Here is a 10,268-nt window from a genome sequence, read left to right on the forward strand (position 1 = left end):
CGCGTTCGCCTTGCCATGTTTTCTCCGAGCGCGCGTCCTCCTGCGACGCGTACATCTTTCAACTGCCAAAAGACCAAGAACCGAATCGACCTCCTTCTGCTCCGGCCGTCTCCTAGGGTTTCGTCCGCCACATCTATCTCCATCTCGTAGAGCTCGCCGGAGGGGATTCGACCCCATGGCATATCGGACATCTCGCGGGAGCCGCGGCCCGATCGGATCCTCGACGACGTCGTTCGGCCCTTTGCCATGGGGACCGTGGGCGGTTTCTTCTACCACTTCATCAAGGGTTTTTATCATCCTCCGACGGCTACCGACTTGTCGGCGGCCTCCAGGCCGCGCGCATAATGCCTACCGCGTCGGCAGCAGTTTCGCCGTCTGGGGCAAGCCTATACTCCGTCGTCGACTGCTCCTCGGTCTACTTCCGCCAGAGGGAGGATCCCTTGACCACCATCCTCGCCGGAGCACCGACCGGCGGCCCGGGCCCCGCCATATTTAGCGGCGTCCTCCTCACCTTTGTTGAGGGCCTCACCATCTTGGCCGCCCGCTTTGTCGACACCAACCAGCCACCCTGGATCGAAAACCATCCGGCGTCGGCCGACGGCCGGAGCCGGAGAGGGCTCCTGCATCAGCTGCGACGGCCGGAGCCGGAGTCGGCAGTGTGGGATTTCCGGCGACAATATCTGCCGCAGGGTGAGCCTCCTGCATCAGCTGCATCGGCGGAGGAGGACTCTGGTTCTCTTTCTTTGTCGTCATCGCTTTCTTGGATTGGCAGGCTTTTCGGGTGGGAAGAAGCGGGAGGATGGGAAGAGCGGAGAAAGCAAAACAAAGGTCTTGGAGAGTATTTGATACTGCGGTGCGGCAATCCCCAGCTTTGAGTATAATTAGGGTCAGCATTGCGTTTTTGATCGAGGTGAGTTATGCTTTTGAGAAATTTGTTCATGTATTTTATTACCTTTCTTTGTTTGCTGATCGGTTTACACGGTAATTTTGCTTGTTCATAAAGGATGGTTCTTTCTGTTTTACGTATTGTTCATTGTTTTTGGTGTATAAAAAAGACCAAGTATTGTAATCTGATCTTTTATTCTATTTGGTAATAGTGGAGGTCTCTTCCTAAATTAGTTTGTTGGAGAAGATGTTTGGATATAGTAGCTTATCTTAGGGTTATTGATGAGCATTATCCTCTTTGTTCTGTAAATTTCCTATCATGGGGAGGAGCGTTTGAGCCATATCCTGATCAATTTCTTCGGTGGATGTGAGAAGCCACTTGAGATTTTGATAAGCCTTGAAGTTGTAGGGATGGAGACAATTGTCTATTGTAAAAATTACTGTAAAAAGATACTGATTAAGCTAGAATCTGTGTTGGGTTTCTTTGATACATCTTCATACCAGGTTTTAGTTGTCTCCGGAGGTCGTGAAAATTTGTGGATTTGGTGGGGGGACTACATTTTTCTACCTTATTGACTCAGTGGTATGATATATTCATTTTCAAAGATGGTATTGACGAGAAGCATTAGAGGTATAATATTAGAACAACCTCTTGGGTTGGTCATACATTAGTTTCGTTTCTTGAGAGTGGTATGACTGGGGTGTATATTCAAGTAGTGAACATCTTCCTAGGTCAAACATATTCACTACCAAAAGATATATTTATGTGAAGGTTCGGAATTGTACTATTGAAACAACTTGATGAGTTGATCATGTTGTTGTTCCATTTCCAAGGTTCGTGATAATTCTTTCATATATGAAAGTTCTATATAAGGTTTCATGCTGAAGTCAGCTTGGAAGTAGTTGTTCTACTCTTGCTATGTTGCTGCTTTTGTTGGAAAGAAGTTAATTAGTTGCCCATTTTTTTGGGCTTCTAATATGATTTGCTATGCTACTATATATTATATTATTATGCTTGGAACCTTGGAAGGAAGCAAATAAAATAGGCATAAGAATCTCAAAATGGCCTCTAAATGGTGCAAAATTTCGCACAAATCTTAGCATTGATACATGTGGTTCCTTGTTAAGTTGTGTAAGAAGTAATGACCTCGCTATTTAAGAAATGGTGAAGCTTCAAGTGCCATTCAGATGTTGGATCTGAAAGATGTATTCTCATTTGACATTTGTTTTGACTATTATGTGCATATTTTAGTTCACAACTTCGCAAATATCATTTTCAGCAAGGCGATGGTATCCTTTGAAAACAAACTAACCTCATAGGTTATGTTTTTCTACAACTCCTATACAGCGGTAATCAATAGATCCTCTTATATCGAGGCTTCACTTTTTTGGAAGTTCTGCTGCTTGGTGTTGACAAGTTTTAGGTGGATTTGTCCAAAAGTGAATATCATTAATTGGTCTTCTTTTTCAAGAATTCTTGGATTGCATGGAACTGATCATTTTTTTAAAATTAGGGCCTTGACTTCCTTGCAGTATACATAAGGTGGTCATGATGGTCTACTACAAATTAAATTGTTCATGGAACTAATTAGCAATTACCGGATTAGTCTCTCAGCATTGACTAATTTACTGAATATATTTGAAGATACTTGGCATTAAATTCTGTCTGAAAACTAGTGTTTGCTAACCTGGTGGTGCATCTTAGGATGCAAATTTTGTCAATGCTAAATTTCTTTTGCAGTTCTTTCTTTGCAGAAGTGCAAACCCCATTTCACACCCCCACCCTCTTCTCCACTTTTCCCAGGCTGTCCCTTCTTTCTTGTTTTGGTAACCTTTAGAAGTTTATTGATGTGCTGCTGGATTTGCTGATGGGGGAAAATGAAATGCTGAATATCAGTGGGCTTATTTGAGCAGTAATCCTGAGACTATTCATCAAATAGTGGCATCCTTCATCCAACTCATCCTACTGAGAATGAAGTATGAGGTTGCTGAGTAGTAACAGAGGTTGGTGATTCTGAATTTGTACTTGTTTTTTGTGATAGTTCATAGATTGAAGGGCCTATTCCACTAATGTAATACTAAGATATTTTATGTATTGATTAGTTGAGGAAAGTTAAGTTTTGTTTGTCATCTAATGGAAATAGTATATTGACCTGTGTTCAAAAGAGCTAGGTCATTAAGATGCTACATTGTAGATTTTGGAGATATTGAGTCTAGCAAATTTTTTGTGCTGCATTTAACGAATTTGCTCATCTAATGTGAATATTCTTGTGTTCTGAAAATAAATGCTTATGCTTGACTTCAGGTAATTATAATTATTTTGTGATAGCATAGTGTTTAGATAAGCATAGATTTTTTCATCATCACTTGGTATTCATGCAATAAATTCTGTATTTTATCATGTTCTTTGCTCGAGGATAAATGCTTGATATGTGTGTGGTCGTGTATATGGGATCATCGACACAGCTCATGCAAGCAGCTCATGTACCTCTTTTGTGATGCCCCTAGCTGGCCGATCATGTGGCCGTGCTGGTGCTTGTTGAATATCTTACACAATGTTGACCTGGCATTTCTCTTGTCTGAACCTTGGTTCTAGCCACTTCACATCTGAATGCCTAGCAGCAGTTTACTCCTGTGCCCAACTCTCTGTAAATTTTCCACCCTCTTAATAAACTTAAAGAAGATGTGGTTTTGCAGTAGGTGATAGTCTATTTTCTTGCTTCCTCAAGATGAAATTCTGTATTATTGCTAATTATTATTATTTTTTTGGTCTGTTATCGTGTCTGAAAGGAATAAACCATGGTTCTTTACCCTTTAGATGGATGATGGAAAAATGGCATCAATAAAATGAAGATGATTATGAGCTAGAATTTGGAAGCATATGACTAATTCTATTCATCTGTGTGTTGGTTTTGAAGGTGGTTGGAACAAAATGGCAAATCTGGTTGTCAAGGATTTAAGGCATGGATAGTGTTTATAGAGGCTGAGAGAGCTCTGAGCTATACAAAATGGTAGTTAGACAAAGAAAGTTTCCTGCATGTGGTACTTCCTATTTTTAGCTTTCTTGTGTAAGCCTTTTATATTCGTTGATTACATTTTTGGATCATCACATCGTCGGAGATCCATCAGAATCTTAGTATTTTTGTTTTCTAGTGTGAAAAGCTTTTTGGATTAATAACTAAATTAATCAAAATACATGGTTCAGTTTTAGTTGAAAAGATTCTTGAGATTCATGTTTTTTGGCAGTAAAATTATGTTGATTATGTGATCCGTCATAAGATAAAGGAGAGGTTGACCGCTGTCATGATTGAACCTGAGCTATTGAATTTGAACCTTGACTTGACCTGATCAGGACCTGAGTACATTGGGTGGGGTTTGGATCTTGCTTAACCTGACTTGGCCGAAATGACTCAGTGGATCTTCTACATTGCTGACCTGGTCAACTTGGCCTGCTTGTGGGCCTAATTGACAGCCCTAGCCAGAACAAACTTCTATTCCCCCCTCCTAGATGTCCCAGCCATTTCCACAGGCATTCACAATCCAAATTCTATGACGGCATCCTCTGCTGACAGTCCTAAGAGGCTGCTGAGACATAATGACTGCAGCTAGAGGACCACATATTGGATCCATAGGAGGCACTTAAACAATAAGAAAAAATAAGAATGATTAACTTCTCAAAGAAAAAAAGAGCGTGGTTAAAATCTTTATACATACATACATGCATGCATGCATGCATATATATATATACAACTATACATCAAATAAATCAGAAGAAATAAAAAAATAGATAGGCTGATGTGAACAATTTATTTGAGCTGTAATTGGGACAGTAAACAGTAATTTCTATAAATCATACAATTTATTAAAATAGTGAGCAAGCAATATATGTTATTGCTTCAAATGACACTACTGACTGGCAATGGCATTAGGGGTGGCAAACTGGCAATTGTGACCTGACCTAAAAACCTGACCTGCAAACAACTCGCTTTAAGCATGTTTGGGTTTTACATAAATGGGTTTGGATCATAGAGGGGTCAACTTGTCTAGAGTTGTTTACAAATTGGTTGGGTTCAAGTTTAGACCTTTGGGCTGTTTAATCCATTTCTACTCATTTAATAATTGGGTTGGATCGTGATCTAACCCATTTAATTCATTTAAAACATGCTTAACCCATTTAAAACATGCTCAATCGGTATCTGTCCCGTTTAACTCCATTTAATCTATTTAAATCCATTTGTCCGTTAAAAAACTACTTAACTTCTTTAATCCATTTAACCTGACTTCACCTGTTTGATAAACGGATAATGTGGGTTGGGTTGGGTTATTCGTTTAATAAACAGGTCGGGTTCATATCTGAATTTAACCTATTTAATAAACAAGTTGTGTTCTGGTTGATGAATTTTTGACTTGACTGCATCCAACCCAACTCGTATCTGACTTGACCCAACTTGCGTGCCACCCCTAAATGGCTGCAGGCTACCTAGGTGCTCACTAGGCAGTTGGGCTGCATGAAGGGGCAACTAGTGGATGGCCCCAAAAAGCAACCTAACTGCCTGCTGGTAGAGCATTGTTAGCTCACCTTTGTACAATCTCTAATGGTTGCATGAGTTTTCATATTTGTCATGAAATGCCATGTCATGCATATTTTATGATTTGATTTGAATAGTTAATGAAGATTATAAAGATTTTTTTTTTTTTTTTTCAGAAAACATTGTTGAAAAATTGAGGGGATCATTTGAAGTGATTGTCAACAATAAGGTGTCACATACTGCTTTAAATATCATGAAAAAGAATGAGGTTGCTCAAGAAAACATGGATGGGATGGTGAGAATGGCTGTGCATCACCTTTTATTTTTGTAGATTCTGTAAAGATAACCTAGATAATTGCTAAAAGGTTGGTTTGTGGTAAGCTTTTGCAATGAGGTCCATTTCACCAAAGTCTACCACTCTACTTATTCAATGACAAGATCAATGACTCCCTATTCTAGGGGTTGCCGACCTATAGACTCCCTATCTTGGTTCCCTATAGGTTCGTCCACTGCCCACATCATACTGAAGTGATTGTCAACAAGAAGGTGCCACATATTGCTTTTAAGTATCATGAAAAGGAATGAGCTTACTAAAGAAAACTTGGATGGGATGGTGAGAATGGCTCGTGCATTGACTTTTATTTTTGCAGGTTCTGTAAAGATAACCTAGATTAATGCTAAAAGGTTTGTTTGTGGTGAGCTTTTGTAATGAGATTAATTTCACCATAGTCTACTTATTCTGCATTGAGATAAATGACTCCCTATTCTAGAGGTTGGTGGCCTATAGACTCCCTACCATAGGTTCATCCACTGCCCGCATCATACTGAAATTTAGAGTCCATGCTCGCTATTATTTGTTGTGCTTTTATGGTTGAGAATTTATGGAGGAAGCTGTTAACTTACTAAAAGAAAAGAGCAAGTAGGATGGGTATGAGAGTCAAATTTGTCATTAATACGCAGAATCACATGATATCATTTAAACACATCCATTGTCAGTTAACATGCAAATTCACAAAATATTATTACTGTACTGCAACCTGAAACGCCTACTTGATCTTGTGTAATCCTAAAGTGTCATTTTTCTATGGACTTTAAATAATATGATTATTCTTTGGCTTAATTACCTAAAAAATCCTACACTTTTGCGTCCTTTTCAATTTTTGCACATTGTAATTTTTTTAATCAAGTATGTATACTTTATAAAATGTTGCAACGTTGGTTTGCCATCAATCGGCATCCAATTTTGCGATTAAAGTGCCCTTGTGGAAATGATGGGGAAATTTTGAAAATGACATGGAAAATAGTAGCAGTGAGATAAAAATGACGTGGAACAAATTAAATTAAATGGATATTAAAAAGCTTTTCTCACCATGGAAAGGACATTAACATTGGAAAGCCTGTTGATGGCTTTCACTCAATTGCTTCAAGGAAGCCCTAAGCCAAGAATACCAAAGCTCATGTACACATCCTCTAGCCCCGAAGAGTTATCAAGGTGGTAATTAGTGAAATAGGCACCATTGAATCAGAAGGACTAGAGGCTTGGGGCCAAGACGGTGAGCTTGGAGACCTTGGGGTAGTGAACTATGGTGAGGCTTGCGAGCTGGAAATCAGAGGTCGGGATGGCGATTTGCCAGAGTCTGGCGGTACCAAGGATCAAGCAAACGGAGCTATGGATAGACAGTGACGATCTTCCTTATGGTGGCATCGGTGATGGAGATACTGTGAAGGCAGAGGACCTTAAGAGAGAAGAGGTGCTTGAAATGGGAGGTGGGGCGGGAGAGGTGGAACCTACAAACAACGAGGCAAAAGAGGTTGGGGCTCTTGCAGAGGTGGAAGAAGTCCTGGTAGCGGGGCGGTAGTGGCTAGCGGGGGTAAGGGGTGGGGGAAGAGGGGAGAGGTCGACATGGTCTTCAATGCCACAGGGGGATGCATACTCGGACCAGCGATGGATTTTGTGGCCATTGCAAAGGCCCAGGTGGAAGGCAATCTGGAGGACATCAAGGCACCACTATTGTGGTGCCAGAGATAGCAGTCAACATGGTTGAGGAAGTCCTTTAGGCACTTGCTAGTGGTGGCTGAGAGGTTGAGGGAGGTGTGGCCAACGATACTTTCAGAGGTCGCACTAGCGGGAGGAGAGGGCACTTGTGTGGATGGCATACTTGAGGGAGAGGATGTGGAGGTGGAGGGTGTTTGGCAGATTGGTGAGGCAGTCCTTCTCAATGGGAGCGAAGGAGCAGGACGTGCCAATGCGACGTAGTCGGCGTAGGGGGGAGGGCGTTGCTGTCCACTAAGGCTTCTTCTTCCAAATCGCATTGGGAAGATTTATTCTGATGTGGGGAGAAGGAAAGTCACGGATGGTGAGAAAATCTTTTTAATACCTATTTAATTTGATTTATTCCATGTCATTTCGACCTCATTGTTGTTATTTTTCATGTCATTTTCAAAATTTCTATATCATTTCCATGAGGGCACTTTAACGGCAAAATTGGATGTCAGCTGATGGCAGGTCAACATTGCAACATTTTATAAAAGTACACGTACTCAATTAAAAATAAATGAACGATGTGCCAAAATTGAAAAGGATGCAAAAGTACAGGATTTTTTAGGTAATTAAGCCTTATTCTTTTAATATAACAATGAATTTGTCATTGTTTTCAGTCTGATTTTTGATAGCTCGCGATGTTATCGTTAGGACACTGTGATTATTAAATTAAATCCGACTTCTAAAAATTAAAAATACGTGGAAAGTAGCGAGTCGGATCGAATTCACAGAGAAGACAGTGCTTTGATTTGATAATTTTGATTTTTATAAAAAAATAAAATTTTGAGGAAAGCAATTTTAAGTTGGAAAACAGAAATTAAAAGTGCGAAAAATAAATCAGGTACTAAGATCTACTATTTAGATCCTAGTTTCTACTTACAATAAAAATAAAAGATATGAATTTAAAAAGCATAAAAATAAATTGATACTAAGATCTACTAATTAGATTTTAACATCTACTTGTAATAAAAATAAAGAGCAGAAATTTAAAAGTATAATAAAATAAATTTTGCATTAATTGAAAGTGATGTTCAATTACAAAGAATTTAAAAAAATAATAAACTAAAATAAAATAAAATTGTAATAAGGATCTGAAGTTGATCGGCGCAGCTTCGTCGGAAAGATGATTGACAATCTCTCCTTCTTCTTTCATACTCCATGGAGCGAACTAGCTTATCTCCTTCTTCTCCTTGGATCCCTAAATTTCTTCTAATTTTTTTTATTTTTTTCTTATTTTTCTCTAATTTTTTCTGCTTTTTCTACTGTTTTTTCTCTTGTGCCGTCGCCCCTTTTTATAGATGAATTTTTTCATGGGTTCTGGTAGCAAACGGAGTCCTAAAACCCCTTAAAATGTGTCCAACCCGCATCTTGAATTTCTGGCCGTCGGATCGTGTTTGGACCGTCCAGATCTCGTCAAAAATCATCGCCCAGCACCTTATCAAAGTCGGATTCAATGCTGGGCGTTAGATCACATCTGTGGATGGTTTTGGACCGTCGGATCGCACCAAAAAAACTCTTCTATTTAGTTCTTCCACCGACAACGAATGCCAGCCGTTGGATCGCCCTTGAAAATCATTGCCAACTATTGGATCACACACTGAAAGTGGGTCACCACCGCTGGATATGGGTTGGAGAGTTGCTGGCCGTCTGATCAAGTATTTCATGCTGCCTCAGCCGTCCGATGGTGCACAGAAGCCAGCCATCGCCCATACGTCGCGACAAAGACCAGTAGCTCCTGTTCTGTGGACCGTGCCCTTAACTCTATGGACCGAGCAGCCAGTCCACTATGCACCGAAGGCTTTTTAAAATTGATTTTTGAGTATTTTTACTTGATTTTGCTTGGATTTTGTGCCTGAAAAAGATAAAAAAATATGAATTAAATTTCTCATTAATTCTTCAATTATTTTGGTACTTAAATTACTCAATTAGTTTGACATCTATTTTTCATAAATATGCTCTAATTTTATATTTTTTAAAATTATTTTTTTTGCAAGAAAATCTAATTTATTTATGAAATTAGATTTTTTAGAAGATGTTAGCACCATTAATTACTAAAAATATCCAAAATAAATGTAAAAATATACGACTTATCAATTCTCAATCCATTTACTACGATCCTCATGTCCGATGCTCCTTGGAATGTTAGCTGTATATTTACCCCTTATTTTGGTGGACAGCAATGGAAGTAATCAAGTAGGTGCCATAGGGGTGGAATTGACTCCCCTATGACTTTGGCCCATAGAATAGGGATTGCTATGGGGGCAGAACTGTTGGCATGCACACTAAGCCTATGCTTTATCTTCACATTGAGGTCAAGGCAATTGAATTTGAACACCACCTTCTGCCACTAATAGTTCATTGTATGAAGCTTTACATTTCTTGCTTCTAGGTTATGATGGCATTGGTCCCCTCCCACCATTCAATTTTTTATCTCCTTAATCTGTAATGCTATACCAATTAGAGCCAGTTGCCAAACTAGATTGTCTCCCTCCACATCATAAATCAAGATTGCTGCAACATGTATAGTTTTATTGCTTATTTTGTGTCTTTCTAGAATGAGTTTAAGGAACACCTTTCCGCTTTTACTAATGCCAAGTTTTTCAGAATCTGGGCATCATGAAAAGAATTGGGGACCTGAAAGCAGCACCAAATCACAGGTTAGTTGCTTCCATGACCCGCCAATCACTCTTCGAGATCTGTAAATAATACAGCACATATGACTTCTAGGGTCTACTACTAATTCCCTTGCAGAAGTTTCAGGAGAAGTGGAGGAAATGATGGAAAGCGTATTCTTAATGCCTATTAACTTTAGC

At 39.5% G+C, this 10,268-nt stretch overlaps 2 pseudogenes; one reads left to right on the forward strand and one right to left on the reverse strand.

Moving 5' to 3' along the window:
• Window positions 1-3,927, forward strand: LOC105041558 (mitochondrial import inner membrane translocase subunit TIM17-1-like; annotated as a pseudogene).
• Window positions 3,928-6,765: 2,838 nt separating this feature from the next.
• On the reverse strand, window positions 6,766-8,879 carry LOC140855609 (uncharacterized; annotated as a pseudogene).
• Window positions 8,880-10,268: the final 1,389 nt, after the last annotated feature.

The sequence above is a fragment of the Elaeis guineensis genome, chromosome 2, assembly GCF_000442705.2.
Source record: "Elaeis guineensis isolate ETL-2024a chromosome 2, EG11, whole genome shotgun sequence".
NCBI classification, from domain to species: domain Eukaryota; kingdom Viridiplantae; phylum Streptophyta; class Magnoliopsida; order Arecales; family Arecaceae; genus Elaeis; species Elaeis guineensis.